The sequence below is a fragment of the Tenrec ecaudatus genome, chromosome 15 (genome assembly GCF_050624435.1).
Source record: "Tenrec ecaudatus isolate mTenEca1 chromosome 15, mTenEca1.hap1, whole genome shotgun sequence".
Classification (NCBI taxonomy): domain Eukaryota; kingdom Metazoa; phylum Chordata; class Mammalia; order Afrosoricida; family Tenrecidae; genus Tenrec; species Tenrec ecaudatus.
Window position 1 is genome coordinate 92995834 of NC_134544.1, and position 26740 is coordinate 93022573.

Sequence of the window (26740 nt, forward strand, 5' to 3'; positions counted from 1 at the left end):
ATCAGGCATCAAAGAACAAAAAATCATATCATTGGGTGCACACCGCCATGATACGATCGCCAAAGACAAACAGGTGCATAAGCAAATGTGGCAAAGAAAGCTGATGGTGCCTGGCTATCAAAAGAGATAGTGTCTGGTGGTCTTAAAGGCTTGAAGGTAAACAAGCGGCCATCTAGCTCAGAAGCAACAAAGCCCACATGAAAGAAGCACACCAGCCTGTGCAATCACGAGGTGTCGAAGAGATCAGGTATAAGGCATCATCAAAAAAAATACCATAGTGAATGAAGGGGGAAGTGCACAGTGGAGACCCAAAGCCCATTTGTCAGCCACTGGAGATCCCCTCACAGAGGGGTCTAGGGGAGGAGATGAGTCGGTCAGTGTGTGATGTAGTACCGATGAAGAATACAGCTTTCCCCCAGATCCTGGATGCTTCCTCCCCCCCAACTACCATGATCCGAATTCTACCTTGCAAGACTGGGTAGAGCAGAGGTTGTACACTGGCGCATATAGGAGCTGGAGGCACAGGGAATCCAGGGTGGATGATACCTTCAGGACCAGGGGTGTGAGGGGCGATACTGGGAGAGTAGAGGGTGAGTGGGTTGGTAAGGGGGAACGGAATACAAGGATCTACATGTGACGTCCTCCCTGGGGGATGAACAACAGAGAAGGGGGTGAAGGGAGATGCCAGATAGGACAAGATATGACAAAATAATAATCTATAAATTATCAAGGGCTCATGAGGGAGGGGGGACTGGGGAGGGAGGGGGAAAAAAAGAGGACCTGATGCAAAGGGCTTAAGTGGAGAGCAAATGCTTTGGAAATGATTAGGGCAAAGAATGTACAGATGTGCTTAATACAATTAATGTATGTATATGTATGAATTGTGATAAGAGTTGTATGAGCCCCTAATTAAATATTTAAAAAGAAACAAGGGCAAATGGAAAGGCAAACACAGGGAAGATGCAGTTACATTGTGTGGAATGCAATCATTGTCACAAATCAAAGTATGTATGAATGCTCCAGCATAAAACCAGTCTGCTTTGGTAACTTTTATCCAAATTACAAAAAAAGTTAAAGAAAAAAATTCATTATGTTTCCATATACCACCAATAAATTATTTGAAAACCAAAAAAAACCTTGGGTGCTTTCTTCATATTTTCCTTGTCCTTCATCTTTCTCCAAATGTTTTTGCGTCCTTTTTACTACTGTTATGAACAGTGCGAATGACGCAGTGAAAGGGTCATTCAACGCGCCCCCCTTCAAGGGGTTTGCAACCCACAGGTTGAGAACTGCTTTTCTAAGGGGAGTCCATCAGCTTTCTTCTGCAAAAATATAAACGAATCGTCCTTCCAACATGTGATTAGTGGACTGGGATCCCAAAGGGGATTTCCATCTTCCTGGGACTTCTTATGATCAGCTAATTTCTATAGAGGTGAAAATGTGTCTATCTGCCCTAATTTTGTTACAAGCTTTTAGTAAGGAGAAAATTGTTTTAGTTAAAATGACTAAATGAAATTTATTAGACATAGAATTTCCTTTCATCTCTTCTGTCTATTTTAACAATGGAGACTCTAAGACATTGTAACCAATCTCAGGGAACTTGCCAGGTTCCAAACCAGTGAAACTTTTAAAAATCATTTTATTGGGAGCTCATACAACTCTTATCACAATCCACACATACATCAATTGTGTAAAGTACATTTGTACATTTGTTGCCCTCATCATGTTATGTAAACTTCAGCTGTTAGCTCTCAGAAAATCAAGAGTGCTCACTAGTTGTAGTGAGAACTTCTTAAACACAGGATAATTTTAAAGACTGATAAAATCTTAATAAATTTGCACAGCTGTTTTTGAACTAAGTTACCAAACAGACGTGTTTCCTTTAAGTTTCTCAGTAAGGTTACAGGCTCAATTAAGACGTATAGACCTTCAGGAGTTTTACATCGTAGGATTTTACAATCTTGCAATATTCTGTCTTGATTAAGTTTGCTCATTCCATGTTGGATTTAGGTGGGGTTAGTAGGTGGGTCTTAGACTCTCAGGAATGCCCTAAGGAAGAGACCCCATATCACGAATTGGGAAAAAAAAGCAAAAAACATTTTCCTCCAATTTCTAATTCCATGTGAGGGTGCTGTTGTTTCCCCACAACAGCATTCCAAAAGACCCCTTGATCCACAGGGTGGTCAGACTGCTCAGATGTTCTTTCCTGATAGGTATACACTTTAACTCTAGAAATTCAAAGAAGCAGGAATTGGCTTAAACTGGCTTATTTGTTAACCATGGTATATCAGATTTTATTACTGCCCTAATTTCTTCTTCATAATCCTGATCAATACTTTCAGTAACAATCTGAACTCTATGAGAATTTAGGTTGGACTTTCCTAACAAACATCCTATAGTTCTCTTATGTAGTGGACCCCAAGTACTGCTCTTAATAATTTCTGGTTTAATTACATTTTTGGCTTCTTCCCACACCTTTGAATAACTTCAGTATCAATGTGAACTACATCTTAATGAAGAGAAAGCCCAAATCCTTACCATGGGATCAATAGAAAATACCACGAAAAGTGGAGATAAGATTGAAGCTGTCAAGGATTTCACCTGCTCACGATCTACAATCAGTGGTCATAGAAGACATAGACATATGATGCATTTCATTGGACAAATCTTATGAACATGATCTCTCCAAAGGTTAAAAACAATGTCTCTTTGATGACTAATATGTACTAGGCCCAAGTTATTTTACTTTCAACTATCTCATATGCCCCTGAATGTTGGACAACGAATGAGAAAGTTTAAAGGAGAAATGATGTATTTGAATTATAGTGCTGGTGAATAATTTGATAGTGTGGTAGAGTGTCAATTATATCTTGGAAATGTACAGTTATAATGCTTCTTATAATGGAAGTATGAGTATTTCATCTTAAGCATGTTGGACATCAGAAAGAGCAATCCTTGGAAAAAGACATCATGCTTGATAAAGTATAAGGTCACTAAGAACAAACAAAAGGATGAACTTCGACAAGATAGAACATCATAGTAACTGCAACAAAGAGCTCAACTGGGCAACTGTGAGGATGAAGCAAGACTCATATGTGTTTCATTCTGTATTATCTAATGTGGCTGCGTGTCTCAATAATTTGAAAGGACTGAGCTAGCAAAATGTGATGCCTATTACAAGCATTTTGCTCAATTGTGAGCCAATGAAAGCATTACTTTTACAGATGGGAACCTGAAAAAGATACCATCTGATACCAATTTTATTTAATAGTGTGCTGAAAGTGTTAACTGCAGCTATCAATCAACAAATAAAATTAAGGCATCCAAAATGGCAGCAAAGAAGCAAAGCTCTATAAAAAGAAGCAAAGCTGCTGATATCACTTGAAATATTAAAAGCCCCAAAGAACCTATGAGAAACATATTGCATCTAATTGAAAGGTTCAGCAATCTCATGTGTAGAAGTCAATGTAGAAAAAGAGTTTGAATCCTGTGTACTAGTACAGAAAGCTCTGAAAAGGGAATCAAGAAAATAATATCATTTACAACAGCCAATAGGAAAATGAAGCTCCACAGTCACCCCATGATGAGTGCTCTTTGGTCTCAGTGGTTTAGGTGCAACCTATATGGCAATGTCCTTGCTTGATGTTGTGCCAGGGGAGATGGCTTCAGCTTTCAACACTAAAGGGCACTTGTATGTGCACACAATTCACATTCATGAATGTACTTCTGGTCTGCAACAGGTACAACTAATAGGAAACCTAGTTAACACTATAGAACCACACATGGGGAAAGCAGAGCTGCACATCTGAAATGTGGTCTGGAGTCTGATGCTTAATGGTGGGTGTATCTCACCAAGCAGGCTAGCAGCTAGTCATGACTGATGCAGATGTATCCACTTACAAACGACTTCATAGATGAGATCTGACAAAACAAAGTCTGAAGAACTAATACTGAACATTCAACGGGGCCAATTCTCTGTGTCTGTCATGAGATGTAGTGATTTCTCACTGTGTGTGTGTGTGTGTGTGTGTGTGTGTGTGTGTGTAGGGGGGGATCTTACTCACTTTACTATATCTTCCTCACTATTATGCTTTATGGAATGAATGGTTTTTCATTAATAGTCAGCTATATCTTCAACAAGCTTACATTTTCTTATTGATTTAAAATAATTTAAACAAAAACATAATTTTAATGGGTTTATGTTTTGCTCATTTCCTCTCCTCACATAAAAACCATTCCACAAAACAAAAAGTAAGAAAAATTTAAATATTTAAAAAATATGTAAACTCTTCAAAAGCCATACAAAGCCAAGCAATACAATCTTTAAAATATACGAAATATTTTATTTATCACCACATTATTTGATATTATTCCCCAAATAAATTAAATTAGTTTGGAAGATATATTAAAGATGCATTAATAAGATTAACAGAAGTTGTAAGTTGTAATTTCAAAATATAATAACAGTGCTGTAAAAAAAAAGAAAGAGAGCCCATAAATCAGGATATATCACTACAAACTCAGAAAAACTTCAATTGTATAGTACACATTTTCAAAGAAAATACGTCCTATTGTAAATGGTCCTAAAACAACTCAAGTGATTAAAGCTCTTAATTAAGGCTTGTGAGAACCAACTAACCTTTGGATGTTCTTCATTTAAAGGCCAGGACAATGGTTTACCAGTTTTCAGCTACAAGAACAAAGTATAAGTGTTGATATACTGTAGATCACAGTTTCGTGATGCTAGGCTAAGAGGCACCCCTATAATATCCATTCACATGGAGATTACCTCGACTCTCTCTAACATACCCACCCAGGGCCCACTCAGGACTCCTACCACTCCAGTTCCACTTAGGACCCCTGCTCTGTCCCTCTTGACCTGTCTCCTCCTCCTCTGACGCGCTCCTTATTCTGCAATGTGAGCCATGGGTGCACTGATCCTGGGACTCACTGCATGCACCCAAACAGAGAGCTGAGGTGAATTAGCATATCGAAATGCCATTCAAAATATAAAAAGGGGTACATTAAGAGAGGCACAGCAGCGATCTTATCTGGATCAGAAGCCTCTGAACCCCTGTATTTGACCAAATACATCAATTAAAACGTGGTAGATTTCTAGAGGCTGAGTATTGATTCCCGTGACAGGGGGAAACTACTGGAATCACTCATTACTGGAGCCCCACATTCTATGGGCTTTGACTTTAAACCCCTCTGGGTTCTCAAGGGACCATTTAAACAAGCCCTCGGGTTTCTGCCACTGGAGAGGAGGGCCATTCTCAAGTCAAAAGATTTCTCACCAGAGGAAGGTCAATTTCATTGACATTTCATAGTTGGTGGTGAAATGTTTCCACTATCAGCCACACACCTCATTTCCTACCCATGACACCTAAGGGTAGGGGGTCATACTCTGCAGGTATAAACATTTCAAAGGTAAAGAAAGGGGAGACTGCACTAAAGAAACCGAACACGAATGGGGGAAATATAAACCACAGCACAGGCCTGAGGTCAGAGCCCCACCACCAGGTCCTAAGCAACTTTCAGGCTCAATCAGAAGATCACACAGAGCACTCCGTACACTCACTTTATCACCATCCAGGTGCCCAGCATAATGACCGCGGGTTACAATTTACAAAGGCAACTGTGTTCTCCTCTGAGGAGGAAAAACAAATGAGATGCAACAAACATTCCTACTGTCTCATTCCTGCCAGATTTGCCAAGATCCTCACAACACTTAGCTCTGAGAATAGGGTGATAAATATTTCCACCTTGAGGGAATAGATCAAATTTTCATTGATCAGAATATGTCATTCTCACTTGAACATTATTTTCAGTGGATATTATTTAGTCTATGAAATTGTGACACTTCAATTAACACATAAGCCTTATTTTGAGGGGGGCGCTCTTACAGTTCTTTTTTTTAACAATTTATTGGGGCTCATACAACTCTTATCACAGTTCATACATATACATACATCAATTGTATAAAACACATCTGTACAGTCTTTGCCCTAATCATTTTTTTCTCCTCTTTTCTTTTTTTACATTTTATTAGGGACTCATACAACTCTTATCACAATCCATACATAAATTGTATAAAGCACATCCATACATTCCCTGCCCCATTCTCAAGGCATTTGCTCTCCACTTAAGCCCCTTGCATCAGGTCCTCTTTTTTTCCCCCTCCCTCCCCTTTCCCCCCTCCCTCATGTGCCCTTGGTAATTTATACATCGTTATTTTTGTCATATCTTGCCTTATCCGGAGTCTCCCTTCCCCCCTTCTCTGCTGTCCCTCTCCCAGGGAAGAGGTCACATGTGGATCCTTGTAATCAGTTCCCCCTTTCCAACCCACTCACCCTCCACTCTCCCAGCATCGTCCCTCACACCCTTGGTCCTGAAGGTATCATCCACCCTGGATTCCCTGTACCACCAGCCCTCATATGTACCAGTGTACAGCCTCTGTCCTATCCAGCCCTGCAAGGTAGAATTCGGATCATGGTAGTTGGGGGGGAGGAAGCATCCAGGATCTGGGGGAAAGCTGTGCTCTTCATCGGTACTACCTCGCACCCTAATTAACCCATCTCCTCTCCTAAACCCCTCTATGAGGGGATCTCCATTGGCCGACACTTGGGCCTTGGGTCTCCACTCTGCACTTCCCCCTTAATTTAATATGGTATATATATACATATATACATATACATATATACATATACACATAAATACATACACTTATATCTTTTTTTTTTTTTGCATGATGCCTTATACCTGGTATCTTGGCACCTCGTGATCGCACTGGCCGGTGTGCTTCTTCCATGTGGGCTTTTTTGCTTCTGAGCTAGATGGCTGCTTGTTCACCTTCAAGCCTTTAAGACCCCAGACACTATCTCTTTTGATAGCCGGACACCATCAGCTTTCTTCACCACATTTGCTTATGCACCCATTTGTCTTCAGCGATCCTATCATGGAGATGTGCAGTCAATGATATGATTTTTTGTTCTTTGATGCCTGGTAACTGATCCCTTCGGGACCACTCGATCACACAGGCTGATGTGTTCTTCCATGTGGACTTTGTTGCTTCTGAGCTAGATGGCCACTTGTTTATCTTCAAGCCTTTAAGACCCCAGTCACTATCTCTTTTGATAGCCGGGCACCATCAGCTTTCTTCACCAAATTTACTTGTTCACCCACTTTGGCTCCAGCCATTATGTCGGCAGAGTGAGCATCATAGAGTGCCAATTTAATAAAAGAAGGTATTCATGCATTGAGGAAGTGTTTGAGTAGAGTCCCAAGGTCCTTCCGCCACCTTAATACTTGACCTATAAATATAGACACATAAATCTATTTCCCCATCCTCCTATATATATTTGCATGTACATGTCTTTGTCTAGAACTCCATGAATGCCCTTTGACTCCTAGCTCTTTCCTCCATCTCCCCTGACCTTCCTCCTGCCCTACTACCATGCTTCATCGCCACCTGGGCTAGAGTATACCTCTTCTCTAAGCAACCTTACCCTTGATCATTTCCCACCAGGCCTGCCACTCCCCCATACATCCATACATGCATCCATTGTGTCAGACACATCTGTACATCTGTTGTTATCATTGTTTCCAAAACATTTTCTTTCTACTGGAGCCCCTGGCATCAGCTCCTCATTCCCTCCTACCCCCATGAACCCTTGAGAATTTAGAAATTATTGTTTTATTCATGTCTTACACTGAGCGCTCTCTCATTTCACCCACTTTTCTGCTGTCCGTCACCCTGGGAGAGGGGCCATACATCGACCTTTGCATCCCCCTTAATCCCCACCCCCTGCCCTTACCCTCCTAGTATCACTGCTCCCTCTTTTTTGGTCCTGAAGAATTTCTCTGCTCTGGATTCCCTGTGTTGTGAGTTCTTATCTGTACCAGTATACAAGTTCTGGTCTAGCCAGATTTTTAAGATAAAATTGGGGTCATGAAAGTGGGGGAAGGTGGCATGTGGAGGAAGAATTAAAGAAAACCAGAGGAAGGTTGTTTGTTTTGTCAGTGCTATACTGCACGTTAGCCTTATTGAAGGTTTCCAAAGTTTATTTTATATTGAAAAATGGACTATTCTTTTCAGTCTCAAAAACAACCAATATTCTTTAGAAAATTGCTGTACATTTTCCGACAGTAGTATGGACACATGGTGCTGGGAATGGAGTGCTGTATGAAACAGAATCGTTCTTTATAGAAGAGGAGACCGTGGGACAAAATGCTCTGCAGAGCACATTGAAATCTGCAAACAGAGTATGAAGACTAAGCCAAATGCAACAGTGAACAAATATAGGTAGTAATTCATGAATTTCAAACGCATTATGAAAGTAATGCCTGAAGCCAAATGGCCCAGTAAAATCTGTCAAGTTTTAAAGACAAACTGAAAATTATTTATGATACATAAATAGTATCAGAGAGAGCAAACTTATTGTTATCCAAAAAGGTTGACTAGGACTAGAATTCAGAATCCAGAACACCAGGAAGGAGACACGAGGGTGATGTATTATACGGAGAATCCAGACTGCATCATACTTGAGAGTGACTGAGAATCGTCCTTGCTACAAGGCCAGACTCTTCTGGAAACATCTAGACATAATTGTGAGTGACTTATGTTCAGGTAATAATACAGACTGGAACTGCCCCGATAGGGTTCACTAGACTGTGACCTTTGTGGACCCAGATTGTTAGATTTTGTGTTTGCCCAGGGACAAGCTGGTGGGTGAAAACTGCTCATTTTTCAAATAGCATGCACGGTCTTGAACATGTGGCACCCGGGATTGCTATGTCATGGACTACAAATGTAGGGAGAAACCCAAGTTAAAAAATAATTGATATATTAGTATTAGTGTGTTAACAAATATACTATAAATTGTATCATAAATCTTGCACAGAAAAAGGTTGCATAATTAAAACACGATGTTGGAAATTATATGGGGAGCAGAATAATGAGGGGAAAATAGCACAAATACTGACAATAATATTAAATATGATTAAACAAAATACAGAATAAAACAAAGTAATGAAGATAAGGAAGCAAAATAAGATACACATTGAGAAACTCAGTTACCATAACCCAATGGTACCAAGTGAATTGCATCTCATAGGACAGAGGAGAACGGCTCCTTCGGGTTTCAGACACTGAAAATTTGGGGGGAGCAAACAGCCTCATCTTTCTCCCTTGGAGTGAATTGTGGTTTCAAACTCCTGAGCTTCCATTTAGAAGCCCAATGTAAAATCCATCATGCCACCAGGGATAGTGAATTTGTATATAGTGTTTATTTGTACATAGTCTTTATTATTTATTTATTACACTTTCTTTTCCTGGTTGTTTGATAGCCATATAATTGTACCTCACTTTGGGCTGATATATTTATTGAATTAAAATTGCTAAATAATTTTAACACTTCCTCAACTTAGAAAAAGTTGTACTATATTATTATTTTAGGTAATTGCATTTGGATAAACAAAATTAATTTCAATTTCTGCACCTCATTCCACCAGATATGTTGTTAATAGCCTTTGATTCCAGACATGTTGTTAGTTGCCTTTGATTCAGTTCTTACTCATAATGACACTATAGACAAAAGAAAAGAAAGAAAAACGGTTCAGTCCTGAACCATCCTTGCACTTGCTCCTCTGTTTGAGACCATGTAGGCCACCACTCTATCTGCGCATCTAATTGAGCATATTCCTTTTTCTTGCTAACACCAAACAGGATGTACTTCTCCAGAAACTGGCCCCCTGATAACCTGTTCAAAATATGTGAAGAGATTTACTGTTCTCTATTCCAGAGAACATTCAGAGATACAAGCCTGCAGTGTCCTCCCCTTATGGCCCACTTGCTTATTTTAGAATCAGAGTTCTCCTTCCAATGAGTGTGTCCTTCACTGTGACCTAATCAATTATCTCAGAAATGAGTCCTCCAACCAGATCAGTCATTCCAGTTCACGTGCTTCCAGAGTTCGGGCTCTCTCTATGCCTGGAACCCTTGTTTCTGCATCAAGGGAGACGATGGGTAGCAAGCATCACTGAGGACACGTCACAAAGTTAACCCCAGAAGTCTCCACATTATGTTATCAGACCTAGAGAACATCAGTCAATTACTACCCATAATGCACAGGGAGTAATGCAGAGAGACACCTCCTGAGAGACCAGACGCTGAGCTGTAATAGATCAATGACCTCGGGACATTTAAAATCATGCATTTCACTCATGAATCTGCACATACTTGTATTTCATTGTTAACATATTTTGAGTAACAGATGATATGGCAATGATAAACTCTTTCCCACGAATGAAAATGGGTCATATAGGATGATACTGAAAGGTCAGAGTCACTTTTGATGTTTATACTGCAGAGAAGGCCAGTTCTTCCTCTCAAGCTTGCAGTGAAGAGACAATATTGAGAAAGAACAAAAGAAAGAAAAAAAAAACCTGTCTCTGGAGATGCTGAGAGCTAAGAGAGGGAGCCGTGATTCCAACAAGAAATGCTCCCTGTCATCCTTCTGTGCCTATCTAGGGCTGGGTGTCTGTGCTCTGGGGGTCCTGCACGCTCCCTGCGGCCCAATGTATCCCCTGGAGGGGAGGTTTGTGTATGGGATCGCACTAACTTTCCCTTACTGGGCTCCTTGCACAGTAATACAGGGCCGTGTCCTCCTCAGCAGTCACAGAACTCAGCTGCAGGAAGAACTGATTCTTCAATGTGTCTCTGGTGATGGAGAGTCAGCTTTGGAAGGACGGGTTATAACATGTATTACAATCATAATCTATGTATCCCATCCACTGCAGCCCTTTCCCTGAGGTCTGGCGGATCCAGCTCCATTAGTAACCACTGCTGGTGATGGAGAAACCAGAGACAGTGCAGGTGAGGGACAGCTTCTTGGAGGGTTTCACCAGTCCTGGACCTGACTCCTGAAGCTGCACCTGGGACAGGATGTCTACAAATAAAAACGGATGATCCCTGTCAGTCACTTGAAGTCACAGCCGTCCCCGTAGACCTTGGTCAGATATCGCAATCACCCACCTTTCTTTCCAAAGGGACCTATAGTCCTGTCTGAAGAGAACTGGTAGCTTTCTGGCCCAAGGGTGATTTTTACCTTAGTATCTAAAGAATAATCTGCATGTGAGGGAATCCTGTCTTTATTAACAGAGAATGATAGCGACCAGACTCCCCTCTAACTTTTGATCATATTGTAGGGTAACTCTTTGAACTTATATGCATATTAGTGTCTGATGAGGAGGCACTTGGCCTAAGATGTGTGGGGGGAAAGTTCAAAGGAAAGCCAGTGATTTCTGAGCTCAGTGTTCTCTCTCTTCAGCCCCTCAGCCCCTGCCCTGTATTGGGCGCCTATATGCCCTATGCCCCAGAGGGTGGACAGGATAGAGTTTAGTGAACGCATCAGGTGGACACCAGGGTATCTGCACTACCCCACACTCTCCAAAACGCCTTTTCTTCTTCACACAGCAACCTTATTACCAGTACCTGAGACCCACTGCAGGCCCTCCCCTGGAGCTGCTTTCACGGTGAATGGAGAGACTGGACAAGAGAGCCTGAGAAATGTTCTCGACTGACTCAAGTTTCCCCCAAACTCTACTGGCTGCACTTTTCCGTGGACTTTTGCAAACGCAAAGATTTCCTGTCCAGGAAACTCTCACACATATCCATTGTTTATCTAGCCATTGTTTATACCTGCTCAGTGAATGGGCAGACCAGGGCATGCCATGGCTGTGTCTTCTATCCTCAAGTGGAAGGCTTGGGCTAGGCTGGTTTTATCAACAGAAGAGTAATGTCCCTCTCGTGTGTCCATCTATTTTAAAGCTATATGAGGGATATATATGAGTGTCTTAGGAGAAGTATGTGGAAATTATGATATCTGAAAAATATACTTGATTTCTTATCATACAAGTTTACTCAACTGTTGGAACTCCATTGAGACCAAGAAGAACAGAGGAAACCATAAAGATTTCTACTAGAATATAACCACTCTCATCCACAACATGTAAATGCCTAAGTGTACAAGTGAATGACACCCAAATGGGAAGTTATGGGCACATGTGGCTAACTACTGCAGTTAAGGGGGAAACAGATGAGGGTTAAAATTGTAACAAGAGAGAGAGAGAAAAGCTATATCCCAGAAGAGGGTGAGGCATTTCACCTGGGTTCATGCTTGCCCCTCAGGGAGACCAAGGGTCCTTTTAAGGCCACACCCCAGAAATAGGTTCAAAATGCCCATTTAATAAGGAGGCACGGTCAGATTAAATTATTCACTTCTCCCTTTAGCAAAGTCCCATCCCCCAAACAAAAAGTAGTAAAACATAATAATCCCTAGAATACACCTGAGAGTGCTGAAACATCAGGTGAATTATTTTGGGATTGGGATGAGGTCTGGAAAGTCTAAAACCAGGAGCAGCAAAGAGAAAACTTCAACACTGATATCCACGGAACTGAACCTCTAATATCATTCCCTCCTCTGATTTTGGCATTACCATTTGAAATCCTTGGACCATGCTCTGAAGCCCAAAGTTTTGGCATAACAGTCCTTTGTGCTTCCCACACCAAGTTGTTTCAGCTTTAAGGTCGAGGGAATAGTTCAGTTTCTTTAATGATACTCTTGTAGGATACTATTAAATTGGGGTCACCCTGAGATGTTACTGAATGACAAGAGCCATTTTGTCTTTTGCATTTCCTGCTAAGTGACAAATTGTCCACATCTGGGGTGGAATCTTCACTAAAGGAATGTTATTTCTTTTAAGATGTACAAATGAGGAAGTGATAAACAGTACCTAGGATATCATATTAAATGATTTCATAATTTCAGAACAGGTGTCAAGCTCTGTCTTTGCATTTTAGCTAATACTGGTGTCATAAAATATATGCCCTCTAGAGATTGAATACTTTCACTCAGCATAAAGTTCTCTAGGTATATCTATGTCACGACAAGCTCTCTGGTTTCTCCAGTGTTTTTAGACATGCAGAGCATACACATAAATGAATGTCCTAGAAGGATTTGATGAGAATAATATTTGGGAACGATTTGTTATGTGATAGTGAAACACAGAATGTAGTCATGTTCACATTATTCCAAATACCATAGTTATTAATATATAAATCATTTTCTTATTGCTTAGCTTATGTCACTAAATTTATATACTTTACGTGGGAATAGACCCATAACTTTATAGCTATCCAGCATGAATTTATTTTAATGGTAAATATCTTAGAGCATGAACACGTGTATGCCACAATTTATTTATTATATTCATCTGTTTGGGGTCGTTTAGGTTGTTTCTCATTTCAAGTTGAAAACAAAAATGGAGAGGAGGGGGAGTGGAAGGCATTCACATTCTTATTCTCACAAATCACCATAACAAGCATGGTCATTCTGTAAACTTTTCTTAACCACAATTGTAAACTTAGTAACATTTAAAACAATAAACATTGTATTTTAAGAGAGAGGGTTGTTATTAGGAAGAAAAAAGAGCAATTCCTTACTTTCGCTGGAGAAGATGTCTTGGATGATTACTTAAGTTGTATAAAGGTTAGCCTGAAACATTTAATAAATAGCCAAAAGTTTCTGGTGTTAAAGTGATTAGGATCCCCCAGGAGCACACAGACTTCAGACAATACGTGTTTTATAGCAGAACATTCCCTTAATGTGTAGATCAGGGGCACTCACACTTTTTCAGCATGCGAGCTACTTATAAAATAATCCAGTCAAAATGCTCTACCAACCACAAAAATGCAAAACGTATATTTATTTAGTACATTTATTCATAAATGCATTGAGAATTCTTTATATGTACAATGCATGTTTATGTACCTTACATAACTGCATGAGTCCATATTGCACAACACAACACAATTAACTATGTAAATTTTCTAGAAGTGTTCTTTATTTTTCTATTATAATTGTCTCCCACAAATAAATACCCACTTTATGTTTTTGTTTTCATTATGTCATCTTTGTGACCTTGTTTATGATATGATTTAGAATACATTTATTGACAGTTTCCTTTATATTTTTTTATCATATCACACTATTTAGTTTGAGTTTCATATTTAACTTTATGGCACCTGTCTCCGTGTCAAATAGGTGTAAGGAAAACAAAGAATACACTGAAGAGAAGATAATGGAGCAGAGTGCAGCTCAGAATCCTGTCTTTACCTGGAGTTCTGGAATCACACTGCCTTCTCCACAAATCCTTTCACAGTGATGCATAGCAATGGCCTGCGCAGCAATGGAGCTCAGCGTTCAATGAAAGGGGTCATGGAGGATGTGTACTCAGGACATCAGAGTAGGAGTGTAGGCTGTGCTCTCACCAATCCATAGTATACAGACCCACCACTGGTTTAAGAGAATCTAGAGACAGAACCGGTGAGGCACGATGTCTGTGAGTTCTACAAGTCCTTGACCAACCCCTGCAAGCTGCACGTGGAGACAGTAAGGCAGGTGCTCAGATAAAGCATTACCAAAATTTCACGTTTCATCCCTGAGCTGCTCACCTCTGAAAACTACCCCCAAGAAGAGGAAGAAACTGACATGCTCTAGGAACGAAGCCCATGATTCCCAGGTGTATTATCCAGAGTGAGTAAGACCTAAATTTAAACAAATACATCATGAGACACTATCTGATGGACTATGTGGAGATTGGATGTGAGTCATACTTTTGTAATAAAGTTAAAAAGGGGATCATTGGGGATGAGAATGTTGACTATTTACTCTGAGAACACAATCCTGTCCATGACTTCTCCATTCATCAAGCCCAAGGTCCAGTTTTTCTAGGCCACAGAAAGTGACGAGGAAGATGGTTGAGGAGGTAGACATGGATTAGGATGGAGGATGACTTCAGAAATAAAGGCAGTGATCATGTACTCTCATGGATTTACACATTTATAAAATACAACAAATCCAAGGACATTTAAAATGTCAGATATGCATTTTCTCTTCTGCATTAGATTATGGTAATATAAAATATTCAAAATTTTGAAGATCAGCTAAATCTAGCAATCTCACTGAATTCAGCCAAAAGTGACTCCAATTCAATGTTTGTTGTAAATAGGAATAGCTTTTGTGAGTCAATATAAAGGAAGAACTTTTCTTCAACCGCTACACTGCTGTGTCTACTCAAGAGTCATTCTAGTGTGGAAAGAGTACATGTCACACTAAAGCAAATTACCTTTGACACAAAGATATTTCTTATCTAGAAAGTAGTTGATAATAATGTCATTCACACCCAAAATTATACCGAAATATCTGAAATTGTTCACCTAAGGTTTTGTGTCCCTAGATACTGGAAATGTTACCAATATCATACAATAAATTAGTAGCAAAGCCACCAGAAGTAGTGTGAGGTAATCCGAACAAATAATCTGGTAAACAGGACAAATGTGGACCCCTGGGTGAAATCAGTGGGATAACATTCTGTGGGATTGTGAAGGTGAAGCTTCAACATCTGAAACGAATAACGGAATTATCCTGTTTGGCCCTAGAGATCTCCCTGAACCCTGAATTCACACAGATAAGTTTGTGTCTGCCTTGACAATCATGGGCAACAGTTTCTGGAACATAGACAGATACAATCATAGGCCACTATGGTTAAGAAAAGCAAAAACAACAGACAACAACAAAAACGAAATATCTGTCATTTGAAGAAACAATTCAATAAAAAATACGTTGACTGGCTTTACTGTGACTAAACCATTGTCAGGAAGTCTAACAACATGTGGTAGAAGAATACACTCTCAAACCTTGAGCCAAGAGTCAAACACTTCATAGTCATATTTACCCCCATTTCCCCTGAGTCTGATTGGAAAGTATTTATGTGAGCATCATGGGAACTCTGATACAGGGACCCCTGGAAGAATTACCAGAATTGCCTCTTGTCCTTAAGGCACAGTCTATTTGTTGCTGTAATACAGACTATATTCTTCTGTTACAATATAACTTTTGAATTCACAGATATCAAGAGTCGGCTCAGAATTTTTTTTTTTTAATTAGGGAGAGATTCCTTAGGGAAACTGAGATTTAGAAGCAACCTCAGATCATCACAGGAAACCAGTCTTGAAGCTTCAGCTGCACCTGCTCCTGGGTCTGAGTCCTATGCTCTGTGGATCCTGAGCGCCCCCTGGAGACCAGTCTCCTCTCTGCAGGGGAGGTTTGTGTCTGAGCTCTCACTGACTTTTCCTCACTGTGTCTCTTGCACAGTAATACACGATTTCAAGTCTTATCAGGTTTCTAGTTGTCTCTAGATAGGGTGAATCTGCCCTTTACTGAGCCTGTGTAGTATGCATCACCACCAGGATTAATAGCTGAGACCCACTGAAGTCCCTTCCCCGGAGCCTGGCGAACCCAGTTCATCCAGTAGCTACTGACAGTGAATCCAGAGGCTGCACAGGAGAGTTTCAGAGACCCCCCAGGCTTTCTTAGGTTGCCCCCAGACTCCACCAGCTGCACCTCACCCTGGACACCTGAAAACACAGAGGCACTGTGATTAGATGACACAAATACAAACACATGCACTCACAATTACCTAGACACAGAAGGATCTACAATGATTCCCATGTAAAATGAACAAAATGAAAGCCAAGGTTGTTGCAAAGTTCACGATGCGTCCTCTGGACTAGCTCCTGGGCACAAATGGAAACAGCAGAGACCCCAGGGACAGGACTATCCTCTGAAATCTCTCACATCAGGGGCTGTGACTGGTTTATCAGTGGCAGAGAGCTGCATTTGCATGTTCCCTGATATTTAGAAGCAGTTAAGTAGAGAATATGGGCAAGAGTTCTCCCTCAGAATCAGAGAAACACAAGCATTTGCAAAGGAAAACATAGCTCTTAAACAAGTTATTATCAAGTATTGCTTTAATTGTTACATATTATCAATATTTTAAAGTAGTTTTTTAATTTATAAACTTTATATTATATACACAACAAACTTTGTGGTATGAGAGTTCACAGTGCATCCTCTCTCGTTTCCCTGAAGATGTAAATACACATGGTGATAGTAGACGGCTCTCTTATCTGTTTCTTATGTGGGTACATTATTAGATTTCATTGTTGTTCTCCATGGAATTTCCACATTTCAGTGGTATTTTTAAACAGTGTGCATGAAGTTGATCATAAAACTTGCCCAGAAAACATGTGGAATGGTGCTTCCTACCTGGTTTCTGTTTTGGGGGATTCTGGTCCTCCTTCTTTTGTAATGATCACAAAATCTGGATATTTACCACCTGACTTAATCTTCCAAAACCGTCCGTTTCTTTTATTTTTTTAAAGATAAACTTATACTTGTTTAAAATATTTTAAATATTTCTTACCTACTCTTCACCTGTTTCAATTTCAGGTGTGTATCTTTAAGTTCTTTTTAAATATATATATATATTAATCATTTTATTGGAGCCTCTTACAGCTCTTATAACAATCTACACATCAATTGTATCAAGCACATTTGTATATATGTTGCCATCATCCTTTTCAAAACATTTTCTTTTGCTGAAGCCTTTGGTATCAGCTCCTCTTTTTACCCTCCCTCCTCCAACCTCCCATCCTCATGACCCTTGATAAATTATAAATTATTATTTTCATATCTTACAATGTCCGCTGTCTCCCCTCACACAGGTTTCTGCTGTTTGTGTGTGTATGTTATATATACATCAATCATTGTGATAGGTTCTCCCTTTCTCTCCCTTCTCCCCCTACCAACCCTCTACCCTCTACCGTTATGGTATCACTATTCCAATTATTGTTCCCGAGGGGTTTATCTGTCCTGTATTCTGTGTGTCGAGAGCTCTTATCTGTACCAGTGTACATGCTCCTGTCTAAGCCAGTTAGTAAGATAGAACTAGGGTCATGATAGTGGAGAGGAGAAACATTAAAGGACTAGAGGAATGTTGTGTACTTCATTGGTGCTATACTGCCCCCTGGCTGACTCATCCCTTCCTTGTAACTTTGCTGTGAGGGGATGTCTAATAGTCTGCAGATGGGCGTTGGGTCTTCGCTCCGACCCCCCTTGCTTGCATCTATGTGATTGTTTTGGATCTTTTGGTGTCTGATATTTGATGCTATCACCACTTCATAACCACACATGCTGGTATGCTTCCTCCATGTGGGCTTTGTTGCTTCCCTGCTAAATAGCCGCTTGTTTAATTCAGACCTTTATGACCCCAGGTGTTATATTTATAATAGCCAGATACCATTAGCTTTGTTCATCACATTAGCTTATGCACCCATTTTGTCTTCGGCGATTGATTCAGGAAGGTGAGCATTGCAGAATGCCAGGTTATTAGAACAAAGTGTTCTTGAGGAAGGACTTGAGTAAAGGCCCAATGTCTGTCTGCTACCTTAATACTTAACATATAAATATATGTTGCATAGAAATCGTTATAGGTTAATATGTTTACATATATACATGCCTATATTTAACCTATATAATTGTCTTTGTTCTTCTAGTTCTCTCCTCTATTTCCTTATACTTTACTCTTTTCCCAGTCTCGTATTCAACCTTTATTTGGCTCTCAGTAATTCCTCTCATTTATATTGCACTTGATTAACCCCCACCAGGCATTTTCGCCCTCCTCTTCATCGGTTTTTTAGATCTCTTGCTGTTCCCTTGTTTCAGGTTTGACTCTCCCTCTCCCTTTCCTCTACATTTCCCCTGTCCCCCAGGAACTGTCAGTCCCATTGTTTTCTCCTCCAGATTGTTTATCTTGCTTACCATACAGAGAGAGACATGAAAAGAAAAGAAGTCTGGGTTGGGGGAAGAGGGCAGCCAAAAGTAGCAAACAAGTCTGCCTTCTGATCTGAATGAATGTTTTCCTATGGAGTCTGATGCCCTCCAAATCTTTAGTCTATTTTCTGGATTCCTTGGGGAATTTGTTGCTTTGCTCCCCTTGCTGCTCTATTGTGCTCCTTTGTGTTTGACCAGGTATTGGCTGGTCAGACCTGGCACAATTGTCGCATTGCATCTCCAGTGTGGTCCCTGCAGCGCTGTGGGTCAATGAAGGGCTATCATGTCTCACGTGGTGGGTCCGGCCCCATGGTTTTCTCTGTGCCTTGACTGCTGTGGGCAGGAGTGTCATCCTCACGTCTTGCTGGATCAGGATGCATTTCTCTCTTGCTCCCTCGCTCATTCTCCCTCTTAGTTTGTTTCTGGGTGGTCTGGGCAGCCCTGCCACTCTCCCAGAGCTGTATCTTCAGTGCTTTCCTCTGTCGTGCACTCTTCTGAGGAGGGTGTCATTGAAGATGGGTTTGGGGCGGACCCCACAGACCTCTCTGTTAGTTTGCTGCTTCATACCGCTATGTTGTCCTCAAGGCGTGGTGTACCAGGTTGAGGTCTGGTCCCTCTCTCCCGTTCCTGTGGAGACAAATAGTACCCTCCCCACCAGGTAGGTTAGTGCCCTGTTCGCCCAATATCCATGTCTTCTGCTTCTTCTTCTTTCCCCCTCCTTTTTAGTCAGGTGGCACCTTCATCCCTGGGTGGGTTTGACCCCTGCCAGAGTGCCCGGGCCTCATCCGGGAGTTTATGCCTTTAGTGACTTACCCCCTATGCCCCTTGTGCTTGTTAAGCTTACCTCAGTGGGCTCATGTTGTACTTGTCCATTTCTGCTTGGTTCACTTTGCTTAGCTGAATTTCCTCCAACTATTCCCATGCGATGATTTGCTTCATTCACATTCATCAATGGTTTTTAAAGGATGTGTAGTACTCCATTGTATGTATGTACCACGGTTTTATAATACCTTCATGTGTTGATGGAAATTTAGGTTGCTCCAAGGTCCTCTTGAACTGTGCCGCAATGAACATTGGAGCGCAGATGTCTGGCCATGGTCTATTTCTTACCTCTTCTGGGTATATGCCCAGTAGGGAGATTGCTGGGTCACATGATAGCATGATTTCCGTTTGTTTTAGGTATTGCCAAATCGATTACCATAATGACTGCACATACCTACAAGTCCACCAGCAGTGGATGAGACCTCTTATCTCAGCACACCCACTCCAACACTTGTTGACGTCTGATTTTTTTAATTGGACCATCTTTGAATTTGTTATGTAATATCTCACACTTGTTTTCATTTGTTTTCCCTTATAGCTAATGATCTGGGACATTTTTCTCATATGTTTATTGGCCACTAGGATTTCCACCCCTGTGAAACTTCTCTTCAGGTCCTTTGCCCTCCTCAGCATAGAGCTATTTGTTGTTTTTTTTCTTTTTGTAGACTGAGTATTGTATTTTAGGTATAAGGCCTTTGCCTGATATGTCCTAGTTAAAGATGTTTTCCCAGTCTGTGGGCTCTCTTACTACTCTCTTGGTGAAGCATTTTGTTGTACACAGGTGTTTTATCTTCAGTATATTCCACTTATCAATTTGTGCTTCCTCTGTGTTTGTGTCATTCCAACAGTCTGTTTCCATATAATTGGGTTGCTTATATTTCCTGGTATTTAATTTATTTGAGTTCCCTTATTTATTACTTTCCCCTACTAGCCTATGATATGGCATGCTCATCATTTTCTAGTTCTGTTAGATAGAAACTGAGGTAATTAATTTTAGAGTTTGAGTTAGTTTATTGTACCAACCTGGCTGATAAATACATGAGGGATTAATTGAAGGGTGGAGGGATAAATGGCTCGGTGAGCCTCGCCTTTCTAGTTCTCAGGTCTCTTGCTGTGTGTTAGTCGCACCAGGGTGCAGCTGCCTTAGCAGTTCCCTGCTTCAGCTTTCAAGGCTAACTTCCTGCAAGACATCCCAAAGAGAAGCCACATGAACCTACCCCGATGCAGCCCTGGGTGCTGGAGCACCCGTGTGGAGACCCCTGCACTGCTGAGATGTTTACACATTCACTGATTCAGCTTTCCTTCTGCAATTGGCATCATTGCGTCTGTTTTCTGAGGTGGAGGAGGATTTTGTGGATTGGTGTTGGACATGTGGGTTAATGTTGGACTTATGGGCTTGGGCAGCATAGGGTTGGGATGTTTCCTTGGTGCACACTTAACCTTTATATAAAACTCTCTCTTATACATCAGTTTCTGTGAATTTGTTTCTCTAATGTACCCAGGTTAACACAGAGTTGTATTTCTGCATTATCCTGGTATATGTTGCTACAAATATCCCACTTCTGTTGAAGCCCATATAGTGTGTTATTTTGTGCTTTCATTGTCATTCAGTCCAATACATTTACATGTAGAAACTCTATAAAGGAATGAATATTGCAATATTTTTTTCAAGGTAAAAACTAAGTCCAGGTATTTTTCATTTGTTTTCTTTTTTAAACATCATTTTATTAGAGGCTCATAGAAGCCTTATCACAATCCATTCATACACCAATTGTGTAAAGTACATTTGGACATTCATTGCCCTCATCATTCTCAAAACATTTGCTCGCCACTTAAGCCTCTGGCATCAGCTCCTCATTTTCCCCTCACCCTCCCCGCTCCCCCCTCCCTCAAGAATGCTTAATAATTGATAAGTTATTGTTTTGTCATATCTTGCCCTGTCCGACGTCTCCCTTTGCCCACTTTTCTGTTGTCTGTCCCCCATGGAGGAGGTCACATGTAGATCCTTGAAATCGGTTCCCTTTCCAACCAACCGTCCCTCTACCCTCCCAGTATTGCCACTCTCACCACTGGTCCTGAAGGGATTATCCACCCTAATTCCTTGTTTTTCCAGCTTCTAACTGTACCAGTATACATCCTCTGGTCTAGACAGATTTTTACGGTACAATTGGGATCATGATAGTGGGTGGGGAGGAAGCATTTAGGAACTAGAGGAAAGTGGTATGTTTCATCCTTGCTACATTGCACCCTGACTGGCTCGTCTCCTCCCCAAGACCCTTCTGTAAGCGGATATCCAGTGACCTACAAATGGGCTTTTGGTCTCCAGCCCACACTCTTCCCCTCATTCACAATGATCTGTTTTTTTTGTTCTGATGATACCTGATCCCTTTGACACCTCGTGATCAAATAGGCTCCAGTGCTTCTTCCATGTGGGCTTTGTTGATTCTGTGATAGATGGTTGCCTGTTTACCTTCAAGCCTTTAATACCCCAGACACTATATCTTTTGATAGCCGGGCACCATCAGCTTTCTTCACCACATTTGTGTATGCACCCGCTTTGTCTTCAGCTATCGCATTGGGAAGGTGAACATCATAGAATGCCAGTTTAATAGAACAAAGTATTCTTGCATTGACAGAGTTCTTGAGTGGAGGCCCAATGTCCATCTGCTACCTTAATACTAAAGCTATAAATATATGCACATAGGTCTATTTCCCCATCCTCATATATAAATGTTTACATATGTACATGCCTTTATTTAGACCTCTATAAATGCCCTTTGCCTCGTAGCTCTTTTCTCAATTTCCTTTGACTTTCCTCTTGGCCTACTATCATGATCAGTCTTCTTTTGGGTTTCAGTAATTCCTCTTGGTTCCATTACCCTTGATCATGCCCTACCAGGCCTCCAACACCCTCCTCACCACCGATTTGGATCACTTGTTGTTCCCTTGTCCCTGAGTTTGTTAACATCACTGCCTTTCCCCCCCACCTCCTCCTCTCTCATGTCCCCCTGGAATTGTAGGTCCCATTGTTTTCTCCTCCATATTGTTCATCCAGCCTATCTTATTTAGACAGACCTGTGGTGATAATAACATGCACAAAAACAAGAGAGAGCAAAACCAAGCAACCAAAGAAAACAAAACAACAACAGCAACAACCCAATGACCAAAAAGAAAAAAAATACAACAAGAAAGAAAATCTTGTAGTTAGGTCAAGGACTGTTTGTTGGCCTTTAGGAGGGTTTTCCAGTGGAGTCTGTTGGTGTGCCAAACTCTAGCCCCAAAGTCTATTTTTGGTATTCCCTGGGGACTTCTTTGCTCTGTTTCCTTGCTGTTCTGTTGCACACCCTTAGTGTTTTGCCTCAGTGTGGTGGGATCAGATCAGGTAGAATTCCCACACTGTGTCTCCAGTGTTGTCTCCTGTAGCGCTACGGGTCAGTGAGGGATGTCACGTCTCATAGTGGGGCTGGCCATGTGGTCTTCTCTTGATTGGTTGCTCTGGGCGTGAATATTGTCCCCAAGGCTTGGTGGGCCAGGATGTGCTCCACTCTCTCTTCCTCTTACCCATTTGCTCCCTTGTGCTCTGATCAGACATGTCCCTCTCCTGTAGCTTCAGATTCAGTGCTGTCCTCTGAAATAAACTATTATGAGGGGAGGGGAAGGTGTCCATGTAGTTGGGATTGGGGCTCGCCCCTCAGACCTCTCCACTGGTTCCCAACTCCATGCCAGCAAGTTGCATACACATCTTGGAACACTGGGTTGAAGTCTGGTCCCTCTTTCCCTGTGGAGATATACACAATACCCTCCCCTTGGGTGGGTTAGTGCCCTGTGTTCCCGCTACCTTTTTTTTTTTTCTATTTCCCCACATCCTTTTAATTGGCTACCATATGTATCCCAAGATTTGCTCTGGCCCCTGCCATACTACCTGGTCCTTACTCAAGGACTGTTTGTATACAGTAGCTTTTCCCCTATGTCCCTTTTGCATTTTTTTTAAACTTACCTCAGCGGACTCATGTTGTACTTGTCCTTTTGTGCTTGGCTTACTTCGCTTAGCATGATTTCCTCCAGTTCTTCCCATGCAGCAATATGCTTCATACATTCATCACTGCTTTTCAGTGATGCATACTACTCCATTGTATGTATGTACCACAGCTTTTTTTTTTTCAGGAAATAAATGATAATTCAATTATGGGCAGTGCATGCTGTATATGTAAATTAAAATATTATTTTATTGGGGCTCATACAACTCTTATCACAATCCTACATACATCAATTGTGTAAAACACACATATATTCATTGCCCTCATCATTCTCAAAATTCGCCTTCCGCTTGGGTTCCTGGAATCAGCTCATTTTCCTTTTTTCCATCCCCTGCACCCCCTCCCTCATAAACCCTTAATAATTTATAAATTATTATTTTATCTTATCTTACACTGCATGGCATCTCCCTTCACTCACTTTTCTTTTGCCCATCCCACAGAGAGGAGGTTATATGTAGATCCCCGTGATTCATTCCCCCTTTCTACCCCCTGCCCCCTTCCCTCCCGATATCACCATTCTCACTGTTGATCCTGAGGGGTCCATCTGTCCTAGATTCCCTGTGTTTCCTGATCCCATCTGTACTGCTGTGCATCCTCTGGTCTAACAAGGTTTGCAAGGTAGAATTGTGTACCACAGATTTTTAATCCACTCGTCATTTGGTGGAAATTTGGGTTGTTTCCAACTCCTTGCAATTGTGAACTGTGCTGTAATGCGCATTGGAGCACAGATGTCTGGCCTTGGTTTGTATCTTGCCTCTTCTGGCTATATGCCCAGTATGGGGATTGCTGGGTTGTATGGTAACTCGATTTCCATCTGCTTTAGATATCACCAGATCTATTTCCATAAGAATATTGAAATATCTATGGGGTTTTGTAACAAATATTAAGGAAGAAAGAATTCTTGGAGGAAACAGAAATCCTAGATGTTAACAGGGTGGTCCTTGTTCCCATGCCTCCCACATTGCACTGGTCTCAAAAATCGTGCCTCTGTGCTTTCCACTACACCATTATCCCTATAGAACTATGTCATTATGGCAGGGACATTGTGTTTGCGACAGCACTGAGTCCTCTTACTGTTCCTCTTACACAGTAATGGACAGCTGTCCCCTCAGGGTCATTGAGCTCAGCTGCAGGGAGAACTGTTTGGTAGACATTGTTCTGGAGTTGAGCATCAGCTCCTTAGATATGAGTGGTTGTTTTTTCTATTAAAAATATTGGTAACACCTACTCCAAACTCTTCTGCAGGCCTTGGAAGATCCAGCTCTGGCAAAATGGGCTCATCATACCTAACTAAGCTTAGGGAGAGGACCTGTGAGGGATTCATCACTCCTGGGCCCAATCATGGACAACTAGGAACAGGGAAAATAATCACTAGTGACAAGTAAGCGACACCTCATTATGACAAGCCACTTTTTTGGAATCTCAACCCTACCAGAGAGAAGAAACTGCTAGTCAGAAGAATATTCACAGGAAATACATGACTTATGGACAAGGCCTGTGGATCCTAGAGAACCCTGTTCACGACATAATGTTTTTCACCCAGTTTGAGATTTTACATGGATATGTATAAAATGCTCTGCATATTAGAAGCCCCAGAAATAAAGTAGAGACATTTCCAGACTTCTCAGAAGCTGACATGGGATAGTCTGACCCCATCTTCTTCTTTGTGATAACACCCACACCACACTCACTGCCACTGAGTTGATTCCAACTCTGTAAGACCAGGTAGAGTTTTAGGTTGAAAAACACACTCGGCAAAAGGAAATGTGTGGCATGTTACCAACACCACTCTATCTGAGAAACAAAGACAGGGCTGCATGACAGTGAAAGGGGTCCACTTTACTTACATCAAGCAAGGACTGAGCCAGAAGATTCCCCAAGGTGCGCTCCAGAGGAAACGATGGTGGGTGTGGTTTAAAGTTGTAGGCAAGCACACCCATAAGTAAATGTATCAGATTATGGACGTGGAACAGATTTCACAGTTTTACATTTTCTGACAGATTTTGCATTTTATTAGAGATTCACCATTTTATTATAAATTAATGCAACATAAGTTACATGTTGCTTAATTTGCTGTCCACGGTGTGTACTCCTGATGCTGCAACACACCACAGGACCCACTGGAGCTTCATGAATTTTCCTTTTTGTTGCTTCAAATCCACAATGCTGTTAGAGTACATAGTGTGTTGACATACTATTGTGTTTCTTCTTTGATATAAAAATGTATTAAAATATAAAGTGCACTTCTAGTTGAGTACAGAGTACTAACAATTTTATCTGCGATGTGGACATGCCCCTACAAAGAGAAAACCCTGGAAACAAAAGACCCTCCAACACCTTCCAACACTGTGTATAAAGCACCCGTTGACATATTGCCCAGGGAGACAGATTTTTATGGACAAGATGAATTATGTCCCCCTTGGCTACTAATATTCAGTAAATATTTGTGTTCTCCCTCCCATCTTTGTTTTGTTAATGGTTTATCTGGGGTCAGGGTTCCCAAATCACCTGGATTGTATAAAAAAATTTAAATAAATAAGAGTTTTGTGTGCTTTTATTTTTATTTTTCATAGTCCTGTGGGTTACCAAGACAGTAAATTCTTAAAAGAGCAGAAAGCCTCATCTTTCTCCAAAGAAGTAATCAGTTGATGTGGACTGCCAACCTGGTGGTTAGAAACATACATGGAAATCACTCAACAGCCAGGACTCAGGAAGTAAACTACAGTTTAATAATGAGCAGTGCGTGCTATAAGTGTAAATTTACACATCCCTTATGTCCTCTGCCTTTGTTCCTTGGACATGCTGTGGAATTCACAGGTGTACACAGGGCTAATGTGTTTGGGAAATTATCAACATTTAGATGAAGTGAGTCTGGAAGTGATCCTTTAAATAATTTTCTCTGTGATTGGCTCATTGGCCACTCACCCCACACATTGAGATTCTCGCCCTGCTTTTCCAGTGGCTGCCTCCACGCTGATGGTGAACAAGCCAGGAAACCACATTCCTGACTGCATCCTCGCTTGCCTGCCCTCAGGAGGTCCACATCCACTGAGGCTTGGGGAATAACGTCCTGGGGGGAGAGGTGTATTCAGTGAAATCAGGAAAGGTGTTTTCTTGGGCAGATAACTTATTAAGAATACTTTT